Raw genomic sequence first — 26,375 nt, 5'->3', positions numbered from 1 at the left:
CATTTTTTTTTCCTCTCCCTCTCTCCTTCTCTCCTCTTCACTTTTCTCTTTCTTTTCTTCCTCTGTTCTCTATCCCACCTCTCTCTTTTTTCCTTTGTTCCTTCCTTCTCTCTCTTTTCCTCTGACATACTCTCTTTTTCTCTCTCCTTAGAGTATGTGTGCTCTTGGCACTGTGCAAGATACAGACATGCTGTATATATTTATGTACTTTCTCATGCGTCTACGCAAGCCTATATACCAAAACATATGGATGCCTGTAAAATACACACATACTAACAGATTTAGAACTCTAACTCCACACATAGACCATCTGCCCTTTATAGTTACAGGAAATGTATTAGGGTTAGTGAGTTTTGATTTTATGGTTGTAATTATAATGAGTGTCTTAAGTGAAAATTTTTGGAGAATGACTGGTTTTTCATCCTGCTCTCTTTGTGGGCTGTGACGAAGAATCTAATTTCACCTGGGTTCTTTCCATTGGTTTGATTATGTCACTTTCTCTTCATACTGGTGTTGAAAAGGTCACATTGTTTATCTCAACCATATTTAAATTTAATTCAGAAACTCAAATGCTGTCTGAGTCAGTAATTTGTGGTAATTCTCTGATCCACTTCTGCCCAAGGTGAAATACAGGACACATCAGAGTTGGAATGGTTTGTGAATGTTAGCCAGCCCCTTTGAGGGTCTTGACTGTGGAACTATCCTTGGCAATTTTTCTTCTATAATTTAAGAACTCAAGTTACACAGTTCTCTAAGGGGTGTGTGTGTGTGTGTGTGTGTGTGTGTGTGTGTACCTATGGGTGTGTTCCTGCATACTTATGAATTTTTCCACTCATGCCTTAGAGGGTTTGTCATAGCTAAGGACCCAACAGGAAAGGACAATTAGTTCTCTGATTAATTAAGGTTTTGTTTCTACTTCACTGAGGAAGGTTAGTTCTTAGAAGCTCCAGGTCATGGAGTTTCAGAATCAGAAGGAAGAAACGTTAGAGTTCATCTAGTACACTGTAATTTCAAAATCAAAAGGCAGCTGAAGTCTACAAAGGACCTGCCCAACGTCACATAGCTAGGCAGAGGCAAAACCAGCATTAGAACCCAAGTCTCTTGACTCTGTTTAATATTTTTAGTTTAAGTGGGGCTCTATGACTTAATTAGAAGTGTTATTGTGTAGAAATGGTTTGTAATTCTGTAGAAATCTTAGCATGTGAAATTTAAACCTTCCCATAGAATTCTATGTGATAGAAACTTAGGAAATCTAAGGACAGGCTGGTTCATTCAGCGTAGGAGTCTCTTCTGTTACAATCATGACAACTTTAACTTGAATATCTCTATTGATAGAAAGCTCACTGCTTTGAAAAGTAGTCTGTTGCATTGATGGTCATCCCTGATTGGTAGAGGCTCAGCCTCATTCATAATGAACTCAGATTTCAAATCTTGTATGCCTTGAAGACAGATAGGATACCTACTTCTTCTTCCACACAACAACCCTTCAAATATCTACTCTTCCTGGAAAAAACAAACAAACATCCCTAAGTCTCTCAAATATTTCTAATATGACACCATTTCAAAACTTTAAGGCTTTCTCAATTGCTAACTAGGGTATTCCTGAGAAAATAGAAAAGGTCTCAGGAGGTCTCAAAGGCAACGCTATTGCTGTCCTTATGACATGGTTATCATTGCTTGACCTTTTGCTATGAGGCTTGTCTCTAAGACCTCAGACAGTCTACAACACAGCCCAGTACCTGTGAGTTTTCTCAGTGGCATGCACTGGGCACACAGATATAAACATGAACGGAAAGCCTCCCAGATAACCTCACTCCCCAGAAAGCACAGGCTCTTCTATAACCTGACTCACTTGGCTCATTTTCTTTCCCTGCTATCAATACCCATCACTTAACAACCAAGCATGAAGATCAGTTTAAAGAATGCCAGCTGAGAGACCTGGACTTTCCCTGTTTTTAACTGTCTAAGAGGCAGCCTAAGAGAGGAAGAGGAGCTGAGGTCTTTATTGGAGCTATTGGGAGCAGTCAACACCGTCCCACCTCCATGGATTTGCTGCCTTGTTTCTTGGACCTAAGGAACCGACACCCTCCCAGTTTCTGACATCCATCTTAAAGTGTCCCAAGAAAAGAAATAATATTCCAAATATGCTCTGCCCAGGCCAAAGAATAATGGGTCTATTATCTCCCTCAATCTTTCATTGATACAAACCACAATTTGGCTCATATTTTTAGTAGCTGCACCATCCTTTTAGTTTCTGTTGAGTTCTGACTGAGTAGAAACCACAAGACTTTCCCCTCAAACACTGCTCTCAAGCCAGATGCCCTTCATCCTATTCTCATGACCTGTGTTTTTTTTAAACCTAAATGCAGGTCCTTACGTTTATCTTTAGTGCAATGCAAGCTATGAATGGTCTTCCTCAAATGAAAAGTTTTTTGTATGAGCCTGGCAACAAACTATTTGTCATTGAAATGTAAGTGTACTTAACTTCAGGAAGAATCAAGGCCCGGAAGTTGGATATCGAGTGATGGCTCCTGTTTTTTTGTTTTTGCAAACACAGCAATTCAGGAAGATCAAGACCATCCTGAAGATGGTCAACCAAAGCAGCAGCATCAAACTCAGAGATAGGGGCCCACTAATCCCTCCAGGTCACATATTGACTTAGTTTTAAAATGTAACATTAATCTATATTTTATTGTATTTTTATTTATTTTGTTAAATATTTTCCATTTTAATATGGCTCAGGTAGCACTTGGGAGCAATGCAGACATGTTGCCCACAAGTTTGATGCCCCTGGACTAAAGCATGGGAGGTTTGCGGTCTGAGTCAGTAGACAGACTAATAATCACAGGTCCTTGAAGTGTAGTGGAGATGGGTCTAGTCTTGGAGTCAGAAAAACTCCTATCTTATATCCTATCTCATTATTAGTTGTTGACAAGACAATCTTCGGTGCCTCAGTTTCCTCATCTGAAAAGTGAGGGGCTTAGACTGGATGCCCTTTAAGGCTCCTTCCAACTCTAAATCTACATTTCTGTGATCCTAAGTATTGAAATAGAAATTTCCCTTCCTGGTTTGGGTTCATTATTCCACCCCATTGAAATCACTTTTTAAATCTTGATTCAGTCATTACACATACTGGCTACCCCTCTCACCTTCAAGTCATCTGCAGATTTGGTTATCATTCTTTCCGTATGTTCATCCCAGTCACTGGGATTTTTTTGAGCCTACAAGACATATTATACATACAAACACATACACATAAACATACATATGATGTTTAAAATGTCTTATACAGGTTTGCTCTATTAAAGTTTGAAACGGCACTAAGCCTTTTGGGATACTAACATATATAAATGTATATATGGGTGCACAGATGTATATATTCACATTTGTGTGTGCATGTTATAGATTTTTATTTGTAATGTGTGCTTTTATGACCACAATACTGCAGGTAGTACTATCTTCTTTTTATATATGAGGATTAAGAAAAATTAAATTACTCGCCTCTGGTCATGTAGCCAGTCAGGGGCAAGTATCTCCCAATTCCAAAGATGAGCATCCTAGATCTAGAGCTGGAAGCTACTCTCCCCATGACCTAATCCAGCCCCCTCATTTTACAAATGAAGAACCTGAAGCCCAAGGAGATTAAAGTGTGTTGTTCAAGGTCTTGTTGGTTAACGAGCAGCAGATTTAGGATTGACAATGAGGCACAGGATTGTAGAGGCAACACGAGCCCAAGGAGGATAGAAGCCCAGCCTCAGAGTCCAGGGACAACTTCACCCATGCCACTGCTAAAAATGGTGGACAAAGCCTTGCCCTGAGACCTTCCACTGGAGTCTCGCCTCCAAGTTAACCAACATGTTGGGAGTCTCATTATCTAGTCATTTTGAGGTCCAATTAACCCTGCCGTTATCAAAGCCATATTTCTCCATTGTATAGAAAGATATCATAAGGGACTTTGCTGAATGCCTTGCTGAAGTTAATTAACTGATATAATGACTCTAATAAATGCAGAAGGGCTTAGTTCGGACCAATTATCATTGCGTGAAGTACTTTCAAAGATCTGCAATCTCCTTAGGGTGGGTGTCTGTTTCTCATGCCAATGCAGATGACAACTTGATCATGTGGAGTGAAGTGTCTCTGAACTTGGTAGCTCAACTGGTCCTCAAGACTGTCTGTCCTTGGTCCTCTATTCTGAACCCTTCCAGCTTGATAAGACCCTCCAGAGCCTGTACTGCCTTGGTGTCACCTGTGAAATACCAGCCATGCAAATAGGACCCTCGTCAATTAAAATGATATTTAATCTTCTCTCCTGCCTCTCCTCATTCCAGATGAAAGTGTCTATATAAAGAACATAAAAATATAACATAACAGAAGGCACCAGATCTGAAATCAGAAGACCTGGGTTTGAATCACAGCTCTGCTGTTTGTTAGCTCCAAGACTTTAGGCAAATAAAGTCTCACCTGGCTGGGTATCCAATTCATAAGTAGATGGCAGTGGGCCTTGGTGATTTTTAGTGACTCATTAAAAATGTAAAAACCATCTTATATCATGGGATGTGGAAAATGGGAGTGAGGAGATTTAGTTCTATATGGTAATTTGAAGACCCCTGTATGATCCAATGGCATTGTCCCTGTGTGAAAAGGATTTGGTGCCATTGTCTCATGCCTGGGGTGCGTTGTTTGTTGTGTCCTTAAACTGGGTGAACCTGGAGTCCGCTAAGGCACTGATGTAACTCCTTCTGACAGCCGTGTCCCTGAAGGACAGTCTAGATGCTCACAGGGGCTCATCCTTGGGTCCTCTCTGAAGGGCCACCTGGAGGAAGGTAGTAAAGTATCTCCTCTCTGAGATATCCACTTAAAATTCGCTTATGAGTTGTTTGGGAGAAGGCTTGACAGGGAGCCTCAGTACAGAAAGTGAGCTTATTGGTTCAGAAATCTTGGGCCTTGGGATGGGAAAGGGGAGAATTCGAAGCTTTCTGAGCAATGCGAGTGGACGCCCACCCCTACAACCACCTCTCAGTGCTAAAGCTGGGATAGCTGCAAAGGCTGTTGTTGTTGTCCCATATTCCATAATGGCTGGTGCCGCCAGGACTAGGAAGTCTCCTCAAAGAAGAAGTTCTTAAGAGAAATGCCCTCTTGTCCTCTTGCTCCTTGGAGTTGGCGTTGGCGCTCAGGCCCCGGTGAGTTACTTGTTCTGCGGTAGACGGTAGACCGACAGAATGGACCTTGAGTGTAACGACAGCTGCCATTCATAGAGCTTTGAGGTTTTGCAAGGCACTTTGCACATGCCTTATCTGACCCTCACAGTAACCCCGTGAGTCAGGTGTTACTATCACCCCATTTTACAGATGAGGAAACTGAGGCAATCATAGTGACTCGCCCAAAGTCACACAGACAGTAAGTGTCTGAGGTGAGATTCAAACTTAGTAGGCTAGCATTAACTAAGCTCCTACTATGTGCTAGCTGGCACTGGAGATGTAAAGATGAAATGAGCCGTAATCCTTGACCTCAAGGAGGTTGTAAATCCAGGAGGGATCTCCACACAAAAGTCCAGATTAAATATGTTAGACATCAGACAGAAAGGCGTGAAAGGTTGGGACAGGAAGGATTATTTCCTGTTGGAAGCCTCAGGGAAGGTTTCATGGAGGGAAATGACGCCCCAGCTGGGTCTTGAAGGAAAAAAAAATTAACTATTGGACATGTGGAGGAAAGTTGGCACAGGAGCTGGCATGGGCAAAGGTACCGAGGCAGGGGAGTATAGGACAAGAATAGGGCCTGGAGAGTGGCGTAGTTTGAGAGGCATAGAGCATGCATGAAGACAAGCATTGTGATATAAAGTTAAATGGGTAGTTTAGGGCCAGATTTTAGAGGGCCTTGAGTGTCAGGCTAGTAAATCGATGCCTAGTTTACTCTATGGACACTCTATGGGTAATAGGAGCCTCTTAAGATTTTTGACTCTGAAAGTGACCTAGTCAAGCCCCATGCTTTAGAGTATGAAGATTACTCTGATAGTAATATTAATTACTGGCAGTAGCAATAGTAATTACTCTGATAGTAGAAATATATCTCACAGTGGAAAGACCGGAAACAGGGTACTACATTAAAAAGCTAATACAGGGATTCAAGGAGGAAGTGATGTGATAAAAGTCTGAGGTGCCCCTTCTCTCTGTCCCTTGTCACATGAGCATAGGATTTGGATCTGAGAGAGGCCTTAGACATCATCTATTGCAATTCTCTCATTTTGTAGATAAAGAACCGAGGCCTAGTGTGGACTTGCCTCATTGGATCGCTAAACTACTCAAATCACAGCCTCTTTAGCCTTAGTAGACAGTCTTCATGAGTTTCTGTTCTCCAAAACACCATCACCTAGTGTCCAGCCTTCTGGTGATGAGTACATCTGAATTGAGCCGGATTGGTCCACAAATTCATCATTTGTCACTGGACCCATATTCAGAGCCCTTCTAGCTTGGGAGGCACGTGATAGCTTTCCCTCCATGGGTATAAACTTTGAGAAGTCAAGGTCACCTTTATTCTACTGTGAGCCATTGAAGGAAGGCTTCGTTGGAGGTATACCAGACGCTAGCATGTAAACATCAACCGTGCTCTCTTCCACCTTTAACAAAGCATAGGATCTTTTCCTTCCTCAGTATAAATATGGGAACACTTCCAGCTGTGAAATTCCATGGGCTAAGATATAGTACAGCTCTAGTATTTATTTGATTCTAAGACCCTCCCACATGGGCAACAAGTAGATCATTTAGAGTGCTAGCCTTAGAGTTGCAAAGATCGGGCTTCGAGTCCTGCTGTCCTGCTGTTTATAAATACGAGCTGTTTAACCCTGAGCAAGTCACTTGACCATTTAGTACTTCAGGCAATCCTCCTATAACTTGCAGAATAATTGTGGCTGTGCCTCGGTGGACAGTTCCTCACCAAGGAACCCATGAAATCACAAGCATGTGCATGCGTACACACACACACACACACACACACACACACACACACACCACAGTCTGGAATTCCCGTTAAGACCCACCTGCTCCTGGGATAGCACTATCTGGTCCCCCTTCTCCCATCTCTGTCCCCTTAACTACCTGTTGTATACCCCATCAGTTTCCGGTGGCTTATGGCAAAGCATGTGCACAAGGATGTGTGTTACATAAAGGATATTAAAAAGAATAAATTCATCTGTCAGGACTTATTGATTCATGGATGCTATTAAGCCAAGTGTTGTAATAGAAAAATCAAGTAACAATAACAGAATAATATTCAAAGAGCAATAAAGCATGCTATCACTGTGTGCTCGGGAAAATAATTTCAGAAAGAGATTCTAAAGGTTGTTTTCAGCCTTCTCCATTCCAGAGGCAAATGGCTCCTCAGAGGTCTTTGTTTGAACTTGTGCAGATATATAGCATAGCTGTAGTGTTGTTGAGCAAACCCCTCGGGGGAACCCTGAGCTCCATGGGCACCAGAGGGTTACAGGAACCATAGTCAGAAAAAGGGCACCATCTCTGGACAGATAGCTGAACTGGTCTTCAAAGGATGCCAGAGTTCCATGGGATAGAAGAACCCAGAAGGGAATAGCAAACTTGACAACAGCAAGCGACACATGACAGAAATGCAAATGAGAATCCTATCGTGTGATAGTTTCTTTGGAATCACAGAACATAAAAATGCTAGCACTAAACACAGAACACAAAATTTCAAAGGTGGCAAGGCACCTAGGCACTGTGCTAGCCTCTGAAATACAAAGACAAAAAAACAAAGCAGCTCTTGCCCCCCTCCAGGTGTTCACGTCTCAGAAGAGAAAACATGTCTTAATAAGCAGAAAAAATTAAGGTGGGAACATGCACTAACAACTCAGGCAGAGTGTAGAGGGAGAGAGAAATAGGAGGAAACTTCATGAAGGAGGTGGGGGTTGAGTTGAGCCTTCAAAGGAAAAAAGATTTCTGAGAAGCAAAGGTGGTGTTATCATGCATTCAGGCATGGAGAATGGCTTGTGGGAATGCTTAGAGATGAGTAATGGGCAGCAGCTCATTGTCCAGAGTGGATAGAAGGTAGAATTTGTTTTTGTTTTTTTTTTCTAAAGGCTACTATAAACAGAGACCGAGAAGGTAGATGGAACCCAAATTGTGGGAAGCCTTGAGAGCCAGGCTAAAGAGTTTGGGAAAGAACATGCTTCAGTGGATCAAGGGCTGGTCTTGGAATCAGAGAATCCTGAATTCAAGTCCTGCCTTGACATGCATTGGCTGGATAATCTCAAGCAATGTATATAACTGCTTAGTGCCTCCCCAGCAATCCTCCTTAGACTATAAATCCCAGATGCATTGCTGCTGCCTGCATGACTAGGAAGAGAATCCCCTCCCTACCCCTACCTCCTGGAAATTCACTACCCCAATAAAATCCTAGGTTCACATTTTTTTTAAAAAAGGAGTGTGGCAATAAGGTACCGCAAAACAGGTGCCACAAAATAGGTGCCACAAAATGAGCAGAATAGCAACATGGATCAGTCTGTGCTCATTCAGAATATTTTAGCAACTGAGTTGAAGATGGATTGGAGAAAGTACAAATTAGAAGCAGGGAGACTGTAGCTCCGGCACAAATGGATAACATTCTGACCTACTAAAAAGAGCCATTCTTGGGCTCATTTCTTAACTAGCCTTTATCAGTGAATGGGTATTGCTTCAGTCAAAGTGAGAACTCCAAAAGACCTTAACTTGAAAAGGGCAAGGTTTCCCGCTATATCTATGGCTATCTCCAGTCATCCTGATCTATGTCTGACCACTGGACCCAGATGGCTCCAGAGAAGAAAGTGAGGCTGGTGACTCTGCACAGCCCTCCCTCACTTAAATCCAATTCACGGCATCCTTGTCCTCATGTCATGGTCCTCTTCAAGAACAAAGGACAAACAATCTTCCAGAAAGACTCTGTTTTCCATAAATATGAAAAATAAGAGATAAAAGATGAAAAGAAGCTTGAAGTGTGGTAGCAGGGTTATTGGTGTTAGAATAGAAAAGGAGGAAAGAAGAGGAAAAGGACTGGGCCAGGTAGTATTGAACTAGACAAGGATAAGAGTTCAGGAAGGAAGGAAAAGAAGAATTCATTGCAGGAGCCCACAGTTGCGGATGATGATGGTGGTGATGATGATGGTGACAATGGTGATGACGATGGTGATGATGGTGATGGTGATGATGATGGTGATGATGATGGTGGTGATGGTGGTGATGGTGATGGTGACGATGGTGATGGTGATGATGATGATGACGGTGATGGTGATGATGATGGTGATGGTGATGATGACGATGATGAAAGCTATCATTTATATAGCAACTTGCAAAGCACTTCACTTCTATTATTTCATTTGATTTTCACAACCACCCTATGGGGTAGTTGATATTAAACAGAGGCTGAAAGAGGTTGAATTAATCAGTCAATAAACATTTATTAAGCACTCACTGTGTGCCAGGCACTTTGCTAAGCACTGAGGAGACAAAAGAATCAAAAGACAGTCCCAACTTTTACGGAGTTCACAATCTGTTGGGAGAAGTGAGCAAACAAGTATGTATGAACAAATCAGATACTGAAAAAAAAATAGGACATAATTAAAAGAGGGAAGGCATTAGAATTAAGAGGGGTTGGGAAAGGGTTCCTGTAGAAGATTGCATTTTAGTTGGAACTTAAAAGAAGCTAGGGAAGGTAATAGGCAGTGCTGAGGAGGGAGAACATTCCAGGCACAGGGGTCAGCCAGAGAAAATGCCTGCATCTGAGCAATGGAATGTCTCATTTATGGAATAGCAAGGAGTCCACCATCACTGGATTAAAAAGTATGTGGTCAGGTGTAAAAAGACTGCGAATGTTGGGGTAGATTAGGAAAGGCTTTGAATGCTAAACAGAAAATTTTGTAGTTGATACCAGAGGCAATAGGGAGCCACCAGAGTTTATGGAGGAGGAGGGTGACGTAGTCAGACTTGCCCCTCAGGAAAACTACTTTGGTGGCTGAATTGAATATGGATCTGAGTGAGGAGAAATTTATGGCAGGCAGACCCATCATTAGGCTATTGTAGTAGCCTAAGCATGAGTTGATCAAGGCCTAGCACCAGGGTAGTGGCAATATTAGAGGAGAGATGGAGGCATATTGGAGAGATGGTGCAAATGTGAAGTCAGTAGGCCTGATTGGATATGGGGGGAGGGGAGAGAGAGTGAAGAGTCAGGCTGACACCTAGGTTTAATCTGGCTTCTGACCTTATTATTTCACTGAACCTGTCCTCTCCAAAGTTCCCAGTGATCTCAATGGTCAAATCCAATGGTCTTTTCTCAGTCCTCATTCTTCTTGACCTCTCTGCAGCCTTTGACACTGTTGATTACTCTCTTCTCCCTAGGTCTTTGGAAGGTCACAAGGGAGAGGAGAGAAAATGGAGGCACCAATTGTAGATGGTCTTTTCTGGAAGTTTGGACACACAGCAAAAGAGATGTAGGATAGGGGCATCTAGGTGGTGCAGTGAGTAGAGCACCAGCCCTGGAGTCAGGAGGACCTGAGTTCAAATCCAGCCTCAGACACTTGATACACTTGCTAGCTGTGTGACCTTGGGCAAGTCACGTAACCCCAATGGCCCTGCCTTCCCCCCTCAAAAAAAGAGATGGATGATAGGGAGCAGGGATGGAAAGATCATGTGAGAATTATTAGAGGATGGAGAAGACACGAGCATGTTTGTAAGCAGTAGGGAAAGAGTCAATAGATAGGGAGAGATGGAAGATCGTAAGAGAGCGGGGGTGACAGAAGAGCAATGTGTTGGAGGAAAGGGGATGGAAGGAGACCCTTCACGCGGGCAGAAGAGTAGACCTTGGTAAGGAGTAAGGCCACCTTCTCCTGTGAGACAGGTGAAGAGGGAGATGGTAGCAGAAGGCATCTGAGTGACAGGAGATGAGGAAGGGGGAGGAGAGGGAGCTCATGGCGAGCAACCTCAATTTTTTTCTATAAAATACTAAACAAGGTTTTCAGCTGAGAGAGCAGGAGAAGTTTGAAGGAGATGAAATGGTTAAGTCACTTGCCCAGCATCACACAACTAGTTAGTAAGTTTCCAAAGCAGGATTCAAACTCATATCTCCCTAATTTCAAATTCCAGACTCTATCCACAATACCACCTAATTGCTCTAATCACTGGAATTAGGGAAGCAGGAGATGCAAATCTGTTACTCATTGGTACCAATTAGTTGGGGTCTCAACTTTCTAGGATCCTGCAATGTAAGAAGGTGATATGAATGTGATGTTAGCAAACACTGGTGACTTAATGAGGGAGAAAGGCGGTGCAGAATGTGGGCCAGAATTCTGGGTGCCCAGGGACTGGACTGAATTGAATGTTACCAATTCAGTAGTTAAATCCCAAGATGATGGTAAGTGAAGCTCTTAAAATGTTAGAACTGGAAAGGACCTTAGAACATAAAATGTTCAAACTGAAAAGGATCTCAGAAAATAGAACATAGCATGTTAGAACCAGCAAGAACATTAGAGCTCATATAATTCTACTCCATCATTTTATAAGGAAGAAATTGGAGCCCAAAGAGTAGAAGTGACTTGACTAGGATCACACACCAAGATGGCAACACAGAGAAATTGTAGTGGGCTGAGGTAATAAGAGGGTCCTTGTTATTCTTGACTGTGTCCAGCATCCCTAAATCCTGTTGGAAAGGTTCCTCTTTTACACATATATTCCACTTGTGTCTGTCTTTGGCTTCCTTTCTTCCTCCATACATTCCAGGTTTTCCAAGTACTAGGTCTTCATCCAGAGGGTTATGTACTAGGCATCCTTCATCTGAAGGGCTAAGATCTGTCCCAAATGTTTTCTGAAGACACTTCTCACTCTATGCAATGTGCCCTTGCATGCTGATGAATGTCCTTTTCAATCTGAGGCCCTGAAATGGGAAGCAAGCTTTATCGATTCTCTCCTAATGGTTTGCCTTGGGAAATCTTTCAGTAACAGTCAAGGGAGAGCAATCTGTGCAACTGAATCAGTTCAGGTTTCTGGTGCCTGCAGGTTTTGCTCAGAAAATACATTGCCCTCTCAAATCCATGGTAATGAACCCATGTGGGAGCTACCAAGGTCAATGCATCTGCTCCAGTAGACCCCTGTGTGGGGTCAAAATGAGAGAAGGTGGGTAGTCAGCAAAGGAAGGGGACCCCTGAAGAGCGTATCCAAAAGTAGTCACCAGGTGGCAAAGAGAACAAAGAGCCAACCCCGGTCCACCTTGTTTGGACTATATCTGAAAACATGTCCGGTTTGAGGAGCCACATTTGGGGGCAGATTGTTTTCTTTTTTAAAAAATCTATTCACTTTTAGTTTTCAACATTCAATTTTATTTTTTTTTAAATGCAATTTATTTATTTAACATATTTGGTTTTCAGCATTGATTTTCACAACATTTTGAATTACAAATTTTCTCCCCATTTCTACCCCCCCCACTCCAAGATGGCTTATATTCTGGTTGCCCTGTTCCCCAGTCAGCCCTACCCTCTATCACCCCCCTCCCCTCTCATCCCCTTTTCCCTTCCTTTCTTGTAGGGCAAGATAAATTTCTACGCCCCATTGCCTGTGTATCTTATTTTTTAGTTGCATACAAAAACTTTTTTTGTTTTTGAACATCTGATTTTAAAACTTTGAGTTCCAAATTCTCTTCCCTCTTCCCTTCCCACCCACCCTCCCTAAGAAGTTGAGCAATTCAACATAGGCCACACATGTATCATTATGTATAACCCTTCCACAATACTCATGCTGTGAAAGGCTAACTACATTTTGGTCCTTCCCAACCCATCCCGCTTTATTGAATTTTCTCCCTTGACCCTGTCCCCTTTCCAAAGTGTTTGTTTTGATTACCTCCACCCCCATCTGCCCTCCCCTCCATCATCCCCCCCCCCCCTTTTATTTTTTTTTTTAATCTTCCTCCCTCTTCTTTCCTGTGGGGTAAGATACCCAACTGAGTATGTATGGTATTCCCCCTCAGGCCAAATCTGATGAGAGCAAGGTTCACTCATTCCCCCCTCACCTGCCCTCTCCCCTCCTCCCATAGAACTGCTTCCTCTTGCCACCTTTATGCGAGATAATCCACCCCATTCTATCTCTCCCTATCTCCCTCTCTCAGTATGTTGCTCTCTCATCCCTTAATTTCATTTTATTTCTTTTAGATATCTTCCCTTCATCTTCAACTCACCCTGTGTCTGCTCTCTCTCTTTTACATATATATATATATAAACATATATATATATATACACATACATACACATACATATACACATAGATATATACATACATACACATTCACTTATATATATACATAAACATATATATATATGCATATTCCCTTCAACTACCCTAATACTGAGGTCTCATGAATCATACTCATCATCTTTCCATGTAGGAATGTAAACAAAACAGTTCAACTTTAGTAAGTCCCTTGCAATTTCCGTTTCTTGATTACCTTTTCATGCTTCTCTTGATTCTTGTGTTTGAAAGTCAAATTTTCTATTCAGTTCTGGTCTTTTCACTGAGAAAGCTTGAAAGTCCTCTATTTTATTGAAACTCCATATTTTGCCTTGGAACATGATACTCAGTTTTGCTGGGTAGGTGATTCTAGGTTTTAATCCTAGCTCCATTGACCTCCGGAATATCGCGTTCCAAGCCCTTCGATCTCTTAATGTAGAAGCTGCCAGATCTTGGGTTATTCTGATTGGGTTTCCACAATACTCAAATTGTTTCTTTCTGGCTGCTTGCAGTATTTTCTCCTTGATCTGGGAGCTCTGGAATTTGGCAACAATATTCCTAGGAGATTTCTTTTTGGGATCTATTTGAGGAGGCGATCGATGGATTCTTTCAATTTCTATTTTGCCCTGTGGCTCTAGAATATCAGGGCAGTTCTCCTTGATAATTTCCTGAAAGATGGTATCTAGGCTCTTTTTTTGATCATGGCTTTCAGGTAGTCCAATAATTTTTAAATTATCTCTCCTGGATCTATTTTCCAGGTCAGTGGTTTTTCCAAGGAGATATTTCACATTGTCTTCCATTTTTTCATTCCTCTGGTTCTGTTTTATAATATCCTGATTTCTCATAAAGTCACTAGCTTCCACTTGCTCCAATCTAATTTTTAAAGTAGTATTTTCTTCAGTGGTCTTTTGGACCTCCTTTTCCATTTGGCTAATTCTGCCTTTCAAGGCATTCTTCTCCTCATTGGCTTTTTGGAGCTCTTTTGCCATTTGAGTTAGTCTGTTTTTTAAGGTGTTGTTTTCTTCAGTGTATTTTTCAGTATTTTTTGGGGTCTCCTTTAGCAAGTCATTGACTTGTTTTTCCTGTTTTTCTTGCATCCTTCTCATTTCTCTTCCCAATTTTTCCTCTACTTCTCTAACTTGCTTTTCCAAATCCTTTTTGAGTTCTTCTATGGCCTGGGGCCAGTTCATGTTTTTCTTGGAGGCTTTGGTTGTAGGCTCTATGACTTTGTTGTCTTCTTTAGGCTGTATGTTTTGGTCTTCTTTGTCACCAAAGAAAGAATCCAAAGCCTGAGACTGAATCTGGGCGCGTTTTCGCTGCCTGGCCATATTCCCAACCAACTAACTTGACCCTTGAGTTTTTCAGTGGGGTATGACTGCTTGTAGACTACAGAGTTCTATGTTCTATGTTTGGGGGGGAGGTGCCAGCTCTGTCAGAGCCACACTCCTCCTTCCCCAAGGACCCCCAGTCCAGATTGGGCTTAGATCTTCAGCAGGCTGTTGCACTCCTGCTCTGATTGGCCACTTAATTCCTCCCACCAGGTGGGCCTGGAGCCGGAAGTAACAACAGCTGTAGCTGCCCCACCTCCGCTGCCCCCGGGGCTGGAAGCCGAACCGCGAACTCCTTCCACTTCCGCAGCTTTTCCCACTAACCTTCTCTGCAGTCTTTGGTGTTTGTGGGTCGAGGGGTCTGGTAACTGCCGCAGCTCACATATTCAGGGCGCTAGGGCCCCCTCCGCCCGGCTTCTGGTCTGGATCGTCCACGCCGATCAGGCTGGGCTCTGCTCCACTCCGTTCCCAGCTCCCAGCTCCGTGTGGAATAGACCTCACCCAGAGACCATCCAGGCTGTCCTGGGCTGGAGCCCTGCTTCCCTCTGCTGTTCTGTGGGTTCTGCCATTCTAGAATTGGTTCAGAGCCATTTTTATAGGTTTTTGGAGGGACTCAGGTACGGAGCTCACTCTAGTCTGTGCTTACCAGCCGCCATCTTGGCTCCGCAACATTCAATTTTATAAGATTTTTAGGTTTAAATTTTCTCCCCCTCCTTCCCCTCTCCCCTAGCCAAGAGAATGTGCAATCTGATATAGGCCATACACGTACAATCATATTAAACATATTTCCAAATTAGTCATGTTGTAAAGAAGAATTAGAACCAAAAAGAAAAGCCACAAGAAAGGGAAAAAAAAGGAAAAATAGTCTGCTTTGATCTGTATTCAGACTCCATAGTTCTTTCTCTGGATATGGATAGCATTTTCCATGAGGGGTCTTTGAGAATTCTCTTTGATCATTGCATTGCTGAGAAGAGCTAAGTCTATCAAAGTTGGTCATTGCACAATGTTGCTGTTCTGTTCACAATGTTTTCCTGGTTCTGCTTACTTCACTCAGCATCAGTTCATGTAAGTCTTTCCGGGTTTTTCTGCCTGCTCACTGTTTCTTATGGAACAATAATATTCCTTTACATTCATATACCACAAATTGTTCAGCTGTTCCCCAGTTGTTGGCCATCTTGGGGGCAGATTTTGACAAGCTGAAGGCCTCCAGGAAAGAGTGAATGGCCTGGTGAAAGGGGTCAAAGTTGTTTCATTTGAGGATTGATTGAAGGAACAAAGACATAGTCTGGAGAAGAGAAGAGAAGAGAAGAGAAGAGAAGAGAAGAGAAGAGAAGAGAAGAGAAGAGAAGAGAAGAGAAGAGAAGAGAAGAGAAGGTGGGGATGAGCACTGTCTTCAGATATTTGGAGGAGGCCAATATATCTGAAGATCTGGATGAATGGGTGGAAGTTTCAGGGGGGCATATTTAAGTTTAGCAGAAACTGGAATGTCCTAGCATTTAGGACTGTCCAACAATAGAATGTCCCTGCCTTATCAGATAGAGCTTTCTCTGTGACTGGAGAGTTTCAAAGAACCCTAGAAGACTAGTTTTCGTGGGTGTTTTACAGAGATCTCTGCTTTAGCTAGGACTTAGACCAGACAACCTCTAAGGTCATTTCCTCTGATATTGTATGATTCTGTGCAATCAGGTTTAGTCTGGTTAGAGTGATAAAGATTCAGTACAGATCTGAAGGCTGTGGAAGACAAATTGCATGAGAAGGTAGCTATTTGTTGATACAGGAGATGCTGTCCCTGGAGCAAATAGAGGCTAACAGTGAAAGAAGAAGGGTTTTGTGGGAGAATAAGCTTTATGCATATTTTACTTGGGGCCCTGACACAGCTGTGTGGAAGACCTGAGTTCGAATCCTGCCTCAGACATTAGCTGTGTCTCTTACCTTCTCTCAGGTTACGTCTCCTCATCTGTCAATTTGGGACAATAATAGCACCTACTCCCCCAGGTTTCTGTGAGAATAAAGTATTTTAAGACATTTCACAAACATTAAAGCGCTATATAAATTTTTACTGTTATTAAACTCATACCCTTGTTATGGAAACTACATTCCAAAGTTTGAGATCCTCAAGTATATTGGTTTAGCATTTTAAAATTAACCAGGGAGATAACAAGGCTTGCTAAAAAATAATGCTGGTTTGGTAGTCAGGTGACCTGAGTTTTAATTCTGGCTCTGTCATTAATTTTGTGAGACCTTAGGAAAATCACTTTCTTCTCTTTGGGCCTCAGTTTCCCTACTGGTTAAAAAATAATTGAGACCCCTTTCAGCTCTAACATTGTGCAGCCTATGTTTTAGCATTCCATTCACTTCTGATATTCTGGCTCTTTGTTCTGAGACCAAACTCCAGTGCTCTGTGACTATCAGCTTTTATTTAAACCTTCACGTGTACACCACCAGCCTCTTCAGATGGGTGTGATGACCAAACGAACTAACAAATGGAAAGCGCTTGGTCTTAATAAAGTATTATGTTAGTTGTTGTTTGCTGCTTCATTTCTTTCTAAGTTTGAAGAAATAATTCAAAAACCAAGTGATAAAGGGGGGGAAAATCCTTTCAGTACTGAAGTCCAAAATCAGACCATTCATAGAAAATAAGGTTAGATACTTAACATGATTTCTAGAGTCTTGACAGTTAAGTCTTGAAGTCTTGAAGTTAAGCAAAAACGGTATAAGTGAAATGGCCATCAAAATGAAAACCACACTGTTGTTGTTGTTCAGTCATTTTCAGTGACCCCATTTGGGTTTTTCTTGGCAAAAATGCTGGAGTCTTCTGCCATTTCCTTCTCCAGCTCATTTTACTGAGGATGAGGAAACTGAGGCTAACAGCATTAAATGGCTTGCCCAGGGTCACGTAGCTAGTAAGAGCCTGAGGCTAGATTTGAACTCAGGAAGATGAATCTTCCTGACCCCAGACCTGCCACCCTAGCTGCCCACAGAACCACACTAGATCAATTTAATATAATCAATCAGTAAGAATACATGTTTCCTGCCCTGTCTTAAGAGCTATGGAGGAAGAGGAAAGAAGTTGTGTGGTCATAAGAATGCTGAACTTGGAGTCAAGAAGAGCTAAGTTCAAATCCCTTCTTTTAAGTTCTGTGACGCTGAGTAATATTATTTAACCTCTCGGAGACTTGGTTGCCCCATTTCTGCATTTTCATCAACTGTTCCCCATGCCGGGAATGTTCCCCCTCTTCATCTCTGTCTCCTGGATTTACTGGTTTCCTTAAGTTCTCAACTAAAATTCCATCTTTTATGTGAAGTCTTTCTTGGCTCCTCCTTAATGCTAATGCCTTCTTTCTGTTGATTAGGTTCAGTTTATCGTGTGTGTGTGTGTGTGTGTGTGTGTGTGTGTGTGTGTTCGAGAGTGTGTGCGCGCACTGTTTCACCCATTAGACTCTGAGCACCTTGAGAGCAGAGGCTGACTTTTGCCTTTTTTTGCATCCAGCACCCCACACAGTGCTTGGCACATTGTAGGTGCTTAATAAATGCTTATTGACTGACTATGCCTATGGCACCTGCCAAACAGGATTTTATGAGACTCATGTGAGATAGTGTGCATGAAACACTTTGAAGACCTTAACATGCTGTATAAATGTTCCCCCCTCCATCTCTTAGAATTCTCAGTCTCCTTACAGACTCAGCTCATGTGCCACAATCTGCATGAAACCTTTCCTGGTAATGATAACTTGCCTTTATATAAAGCTTTAAGGTTTCTAAAGCACTTTACAAACACTACTCATTTTAGCCTGACAGCCCTGGGGAGGGGGGTGCTATTAATATTCTCATTTCACAGGTGAAGAAACTGAGTCAGACAAGTTATGGAATCAGGCAGCCACTGTGTCCTGGAACCTTCATGGTTAGGAAAGCTGAGCATGGCCTAGTGAAAAGATCTTGGACCTCAGAATCCAAAGACCTGTACTCCAGTTCAGGGCTACCACCCACTCTTAACTAGGTAGAACTTGACTCATCTGAGCTTCTGGAGAGAGAGCTACTTTTCTCACCTGGAAGATCTAATACACTGTTTCCTTTAAAGGAGCATGAAGAAAGCAAGCCATTATCATTCTGTTGAAGTCCGTAGACACATAGAAAGGGCCTATTCTGTCCAATGCTCGGTAGGGATGAGGGAGAGAAGGTAAAAACATTTAGATGAGAGGTGATCCTTGCCGCCCTAGACCTTAGAACCTAGTAGGTCCCAAGAAAGTCTCTGAGGCCAAGACTGGAAATGTCCACTTTGCTTTTAGCAAGTATTTACTATAAATGCTTGAAGAATGAATGCACGAATAAATTGTCATGGAGAAGAATATTTTTCTTAGTGTGAAGTTAACTGGTCAAAAAGAGAACTGAATCCTGAAACTTGTCTTTATCAATGCTGTGCTCCAATCCCTGAGTAAGTGATCCAGAAACACTTTGCAATAAACTCTTCTGAAGCTGACAATTTCATTCTGACTATAAACTTGTTAGGAGCACTGGTAAGAAAACTTAATCAATAACAAATGAGAATACTGATGATAACTGGCATTTATATAGCACTTTATGGTGTACAAAGTACTTTCCATAGATTATCTCGTTTTAGCTGAATTTCCACAAAATCTATCTGGAAAGGACCTCAGAGATGATTTAGTGCAACCCCCTAAGTTTACAGTGAGGAAGCTGAAGCATTCAATCCTCACAATAGCCCCTGTAAAGCAGGCAATGAAGTCATTCAGTTCAGATCAACCAAGAACATAATGAACTCCTGCACGTAGAATGCTGTGCTAAGTTAAAGGATAATTCAGGGCACGTACTGTCATCTCTACCATTTAGCAGCAAATGCTCTCTAAGCAAGCCACTTAGCAGTAACCCATCGGAAGATGCCCATGCAAAGAATATACATATCTGAAGCCAAATTTATTGGGATGAAACCTGATGGGGGAGGGGATATGGTCAGTTGACTCATGGTCTCTTGTCAAAGTATGGGAATATAGCGACTGAAAAATGAGGGCTCAGAAAAGGAAGTTCAGAAGGCAAAACAGAGAAGCAGAACAATTTTAAGAACGTGTTAAATTTATTATATGCTTTTTTAAAAGTATGTAATAGAGATTTAGTGTTCTGTATATGGTCTTTTTTTTGTTCTACTTTGTATGCTGGAAAGTTCTTTTTGTATTCATTAAATTCAGAATTTAAAAAAATTAAAGAATAATCTCCAAACCATCTAAGACACTTAAAAAGAGGAGGGAGCACCTGGCATCTAGGCTTTGTGCCCACTGCTGATCTCACTTGTATAAGTGTCAACATCTTAGACATAATCCCATGAAGAAAACAGTAGCCCGGGGTGGGGGGTGGCAGAAGGAAAGGGAAGTTTTCTGGTCCTTCCTTAATTATGTGAGAAACCTCAGATCCCAACATGGAGACATAAATGTGACTGTTCTATGAAAGGTTCACAGACTTGGCATGCCATCTGCCCTGACTTTCTGCCGGTCCTCCATACTTCTCCCCACTCACCCTGGACCTAATGTATTGGTTCTGATTGAGATAATTGCTTTTGCTGCTTCCATGTTTTCTCTTTTGTAAAGGGAGAGTGATTAGAGGGTTGAAACACGCACCAGTTTGAAATAAGGAAACCCAGGGTACTGGAAGGCTGAGAAAGCAATGGTCTTCTCCCCCATTTACTTTTAATACTACCCTTAATTAAATGCCATGTTCATGGCCCACGTAGATCATATTGCGTTACTCAGATCACTCTGGGGGATCTGGTGATGAATTGCTTCAAAAAAAAATAAAATAAGGCTCTTCATGAGTCTCAGATTTGTGGTAATTCTGTTATTTGAAAACATTGTTTATCTATCTCAGGCCAAAAGCTTCAACTCGGGTTTTAATGAGATGAAATTCTGTTAGTATAACATTCTGTGCCAGATCGAATTGCCCTTTAAACTCCACGAGCAGCAGCCTCGCTCTGGTAAGTGTTTTTGTTGTGCCAATATTTCCCAATCAGAGAGAGAAAGTAGAGCCTTTGTCCGTTTCCACCCCAAATCCAAACTCTAGGTCGAAGTGGTGGATTTCATTTTTTGTCAATATGTTCTACTTAAATATAAAATCAAGGGTCCATCTTCCTCTACCTTTTCTCCCTTCTTTTCCTGTCAGAATGATACGTATGGCCATGATTCGGCAAATGAGCCGTTTTAGCAGCATAGAGGCTTGATGTACAGATTGCTACCTTTCTGTGTCTTAGTAGTAGATAGGACTTCTTCACGGGTAGCTGTGTCCAAAATAACTCATGAACTGGCAGCCAGCCCCCTGGTGATGAACCTCTCTACATTCGTCTAGGCTGGCATTCACATAACAGAGACCTAATCCATTGCCAGACCCATTCTTGAAGCTTTTCCAGCTTGGTAGGACTGGCAGACATTGTGATCTGCTGGAATAGTCTTTGAGAATCCAGGGTCAGCTCTGCCTCACAGTGAGGCAGCAGGGAAGGATACCTGGGTTCATGGGGAAAGGGAGAGGTTACCATAAAATTGCAGAAGGACCAAAGACAGAGAATGAGCTTGTAAGCTATGAAGTTGAGTTTTGATTTTGACTGGAAAGTATTATTAAAAGGATGTATAATAAACAGTTAGTTGGCATGGTGGATAGATTGCCCAGCCTGGAGTCAATAATACTTAGCAGGCCTCAGACACTGACTAGCTGTGTGACCCTGGGTAAGTCACTTGACCCCGTTTGCCTCAGTTTCCTCAGCTGTAAAATGAGCTGGAGAAGGAAACGGCAAACCACTCCTGTATCTTTGTCAAGAAAACCCCAAGCAGGGTTGTGGAGAGTCGGACACGACTGAAAAACAACTCAACAGCCACAATGAATAATGAACAGCTGGGAAAGGAAGCAGTTACCACAAAGAGTGTGGTTCATCAGGACCGAGGAGGGTCAGCCTAATCTCATTCCCTTTTTAAGCAGGTCTATGAGACCCGGTAGATTAAGGCGGTACTGTTGCCGTAACCTGTCTAGATTCTGACCAAGCATTTGACAAAGTCTCTCATGCCACTTAAGAAAAAAAAGTAATGAAGAGATATGGGCTGCATTATAATACAGTAGGTGAGGTATGGGTTGAATGACTGGGCCTAAACAGAGATTGAATGTGGTTCAGTGTCAACTTCGAAAGAGGTCTCTCTTGGATGATTTAGGGATCCTGTGTTGTTGATATATTTTCTAAACATCCAGGAAAGATACAGATGTCATTATCAAGTTTGCCGATTACCCAAAGGTTTGGGGGGCGGGCAGGGTTACTGTGACTGATTCCTTTTATTGAAGAAAAAAGACTACAAATATAGGAAAGCAGTTACTCTCACATATACATCTGATGAATTTCTTAGGTGTCCTTATCCTCCTCTCAATATGCCACGTCTTGCTTTTTTTGTTATGCTTTTTTTCCCCACTTAATAGCTATTTTATTTTTTCAAATTACATGTGAAGCTAGTTTTCAACATTCATTTTTATAAGACTTTGAGTTCCAATTTTTTCTCCCTCCCCTCCCCCAAGACAGCAAGCAATCTGATATAGGTTACACATGCACAACCATGCTGAACATATTTCCACGCTAGTCATGTTGTTAAAGGAAAATCAGAACAAAAGGGGAAAAGCATGAGGAAAAAAGTAGTGCAAATAGTCTACTTGGATCTGCATTCAGCCTCCAAAGTTCTGTCTCTGGGTGTGGAGAGCATTTTCCATCATGAGTCTTTTGGAGTTGTCTGTGAAAGCTGAGTCTGTGATAGCCCATGATTGCACAAAAAGTTTTTTGGGATAGTCGAAATACCAGGTGACAGAGTCAGGATCCCAAAATCTTTTTATAGCAAGAACATGGAGTCAGATTTAATAGGGGAAAATATAGTTTTATACAGGTTCCAAAAAACCATCTTCTTAAGTCGGAGATAAGTGAGACATGGCCAATAGTTCAGCAGAAAAAAAGATCTGGGGATTTTAGTGGACTACAGGCTTGATGTGAGTCAACAGTAGCCCAAGAAAGATCACAGAAACTGAATGCTGTGGTCGTTGAGTCATTTTTCAATCACGTCCGACTCTTCGTGACCCCATTTGGGGCAGGTGGGTGATGTAGTGGATAGAGCTCCTGACCCAGAGTCAGGAAGGCTCATCTCATTTCCTGTAAGAAGACCCTTTAAAGACCCCAAAGATACATCTGTAACAGCCACTTTTATATAGCCCATGAGTTGGTGAAACTGAAGCTCATGTCCTCTGAGTGATAAAAGAATAAGAGAGGAGAGAATGTTTTATATCAGAAAAGATGATGTATTTGGAATCAGAAGACAAGGGATTGAATTTGGGCCCCACCTCTGCCTTGTGATCAAAGGCAAATATTTTTACCTCTCAACATCCTCAATGTCCTTATCTGTAAAATGGAGATAATTATCCTTGCCCTACCTACTTCCCACGGTTCTGGTGTGGGCAGCAGTGAGTAGTAGGGTGGGGGGTATTAGGCTGGGAGTCAAAAGACCTGATTTTGAATGGTAGCTATGCTGCTTACCTGTATGACCTTGACCAATTTACTGCCCTCTTGGGCCTTAGCTTCCTCATTTGTAAAAACTAAGTCGGATTATATTATTTCCAAGATCCTTTCCAGCTACAAATGCTTCTCCTTCCCTCCTCTACCCTCACAAGCAATTTAATGAGTTGATATGTTATTTCCAATATTGCTTTGAAAGTCTTTAGTGAAAGGTATAAAGCTGTACAAACCTTTAGAAATCAGGCTGATGACTGTGAATCATTCTGTTTCCCCCAGGGCGGTTGTATGACCCTATTGGAGATGTCCTGTGTTTGGGGCAGCCTGATTGTTTTTTAAGTGCTGTAATCACACTAATTGGGTTTTGGGAGGAGGGGAGGTCTTGATAACATACTCTCACGGCTGCCTGTTATGAAACAGAAAAGACCAAAAATTAATAGAATTCAAATGATTCAAAGTTTATTTTAAAAGATGACAACAAACACGTAGCATGTTCACACTTTCTGTAATCGACTGTCAGAGTTTAGAAAGATGCAAATCTCACTGGTTCCCTGAAGCCCAGCTTCCACAGAGAAGCAGTCATTAACAGGAGCTCACCAAACCGAGGGAAACAGGGCATTTCAGAATCTGGGATGAGCTATTAAGACAAGGCTTATTAATGAGCTCATGTTTCTTTAGTCTGTTTTATCTGCTCTTTTCAGGATCCAGGCTCTAAGTTTCCTATTATTCCATCCACGAGACTGGCCTAGATTCAGCCAGTGACTAAGAACTAACCAACCATGGTTTAGGTCAGGAACACTTAACCCATCTGAATGTATGAATCGCTGGAGAGCCCTTTGAAATTCAAGTTAAATGGGCTCCATTTGAAATGCATGAGACTCGGTTCTCATTACAAGAATGTTTCTGGAGGAACAAACAAGGCTCTTTCTCAAATTTATGGTTTATATGTAGAGGGGATCTTAACCATTTTTGTCTCAAAGCCTCCTTTGGCAGTGTGATGAAGCCCTCAGAACCCCATTTTTGAATTTATAAAATAAAATGCATAGGATTACAAAGGAAATCAATTATATTGAAGTACAGCTATAAAAAACATTTTTCAACTAAATTCATGGGCACCAGGTTAGAAAGATAGTCAATTCTCACAGACATTCCTTCTCTGTGGGGCTGAAGCCCAGAAGATGGCCTGCTAAAGTACATAACAGGAACCTGCTAAGACATCACAGAGTAGACTTGGGGGGAAAGCCTTAAAGTAGTAAAGATGTTGGGCTACTCACCACCTCAATCAAAAGGCCTGAAGAATCACAGAATTTTAGAATTAGGAGAGATCTTTGATCTTAAAAAATCACCGATTTTGAGACTTGAAAGAGAACTTTGAATGTACGATGTTGAAGCTCGTTTACTCATCCAAAACAAATGGTCCCTCCCAGTTGTAACGTCATAAATCAGAGGTTCTAAACTCTCCGATATTCTGTATTCTAAGACCCAGAAAGATACTACAGCATAAATTCCTCGAGATCGGGTACCAATTGTATTCTTTACCTTTGCCTTTAGAGCGTCCCACCTACCATGGTGTTTTGCAAAGAGTAGGCTCAACTCTACAAATATTTCCTGGGTTGAATTGAATTGCCCCATGTCTAGAAGAGGGAAGAGCTTGGACTCCAACCCAGCTCTTCTCATCACTTTCTTACTCACTACTCTACTGTCCACTAATCCACATTGCCTCCTCTCTATGAAAATCTGACTGCATCACAAGATGGGATTTGTGCTGTTTCCTGTCTGGGCTTAAAATGTTTGATGGAGAAATGGGGCCTGGTAGTCATGGAAGTAGATGAGGGATGAGCTCTAGAAATTATCTCAGGGACTTCACAGTAAAGTACAGCTCTCCTTTCTCACTGCCACAGCAGAGTATACAGGGGACTTTTCAAAGATGAAAAATCTTCCATTTATCGCTAGGTGCATAGTACTCTGCCTTGCTCTGGACGGAGGGTGTATAGATAAAACAGTATATGCCTGGATGGAGCTCATCCTCTACTAGGGGATACTTTAATGAAGCTGTGAACTCATGATTGTGGAGAACACCTACAAAGTGCAGACCTTCTCCTTCACTTCTGCTGATCCCATCCAGTTCTTCATAGGGTCAGAGATATGCTAGAAGAGACCTCAGGTCTAGTTTCACTTTGTGCATGAGCAAACTGAAAGCCAGGGAGATTAAGTGATTTTACCTAATGTCACACTGCCCAGGACGTATCAGTAACAAGATTTGAACCCAGGTTATATGGCTTCCATTTTGCCAAGCTGCCTACCATGCTCTTCCTGTCTCTCCCTCATGGAGTATTTACCCAATGACCTGGGAGACTTTCTGAAGGTCTTTTAACATTGCATGGTTACCCATGCAGCCCTTGGGTGGCCCATTTATTATCCCATACAGTGAGTGAAGATCCATATTAACGTGGCTCAGTTCTTCCAGGAGTACGTCAGCTCACTGGTTATTGACAAAAATTTCACATTGGGCATAGAAAGAGTAAATTGAGGTCTAAAGAGCATCCAAAAACCACATGATTATTAGCATCATCTTCCTGCTTCTCCCACCCCCATTCTGTCACCATCACTAGGTTATCAGAAGAAGAACTTACAATACCATGGGCCATTTTGTATTACTCTTCATTTCATGGGCTGCGACAGCCAAAGAATTCCTTACCAGGTGCCTACCCTACTTAACTAGACTGGTCCTTAAGCTGAAGACACAGTCTGTTACAGCTGGTACCATTCTTGAAGCCTTCCAGAACTTGTATTTCATGGAATAGCCTTCAGTGACCCAGGGTTGCCTCCATGCTATGGTGAGACATCCAAGTTGGACCAAACTAGGTTGGGTTAGATGATTTTGGAAATCCTTTCCAGCTCTCAGTCTCTAATCTATAATCAAAATGGCCCAGCCAGGTTTGGGACCCAGCCAGGTCTCTTTACCCCCAAGTCTGGGGCCCTTATTCCAAGACATATAACCAGACTGCCTTCTCCTAGGGAGGCTAAGAGAGAACAGGAAACCCTCACAACTACATCCCTGGGACTTTTGTGCTTTGCAGGCAGCGGAGGCCTTGCTTCTTCTCCTTGGTCATGACTGGAGCTAAAGAAGGCACCGTGTACTCCAATTCCCCATGCAAGGGACACAGCCATGACCCAGAAAGGCAAAGTAACAGATCTTGATTTTTGTTTGTTTTACTATATCAATTTCTGTTTAAAAAAAATCTCCCCTAAGTGGGGTACAAAAAA

General features: G+C 42.1%; 1 protein-coding gene across 1 annotated transcript in view; it reads left to right on the top strand.

The window, feature by feature from the left end:
- The window catches only part of PRKCB (protein kinase C beta), a 646,949-nt gene that overhangs the window by 557,340 nt on the left and 63,234 nt on the right, over window positions 1-26,375 (top strand).

Source organism: Trichosurus vulpecula, chromosome 9 (genome assembly GCF_011100635.1).
Source record: "Trichosurus vulpecula isolate mTriVul1 chromosome 9, mTriVul1.pri, whole genome shotgun sequence".
Taxonomy (NCBI): Eukaryota; Metazoa; Chordata; class Mammalia; order Diprotodontia; family Phalangeridae; genus Trichosurus; species Trichosurus vulpecula.
This window is presented reverse-complemented; position numbering and strand designations above follow the sequence as displayed.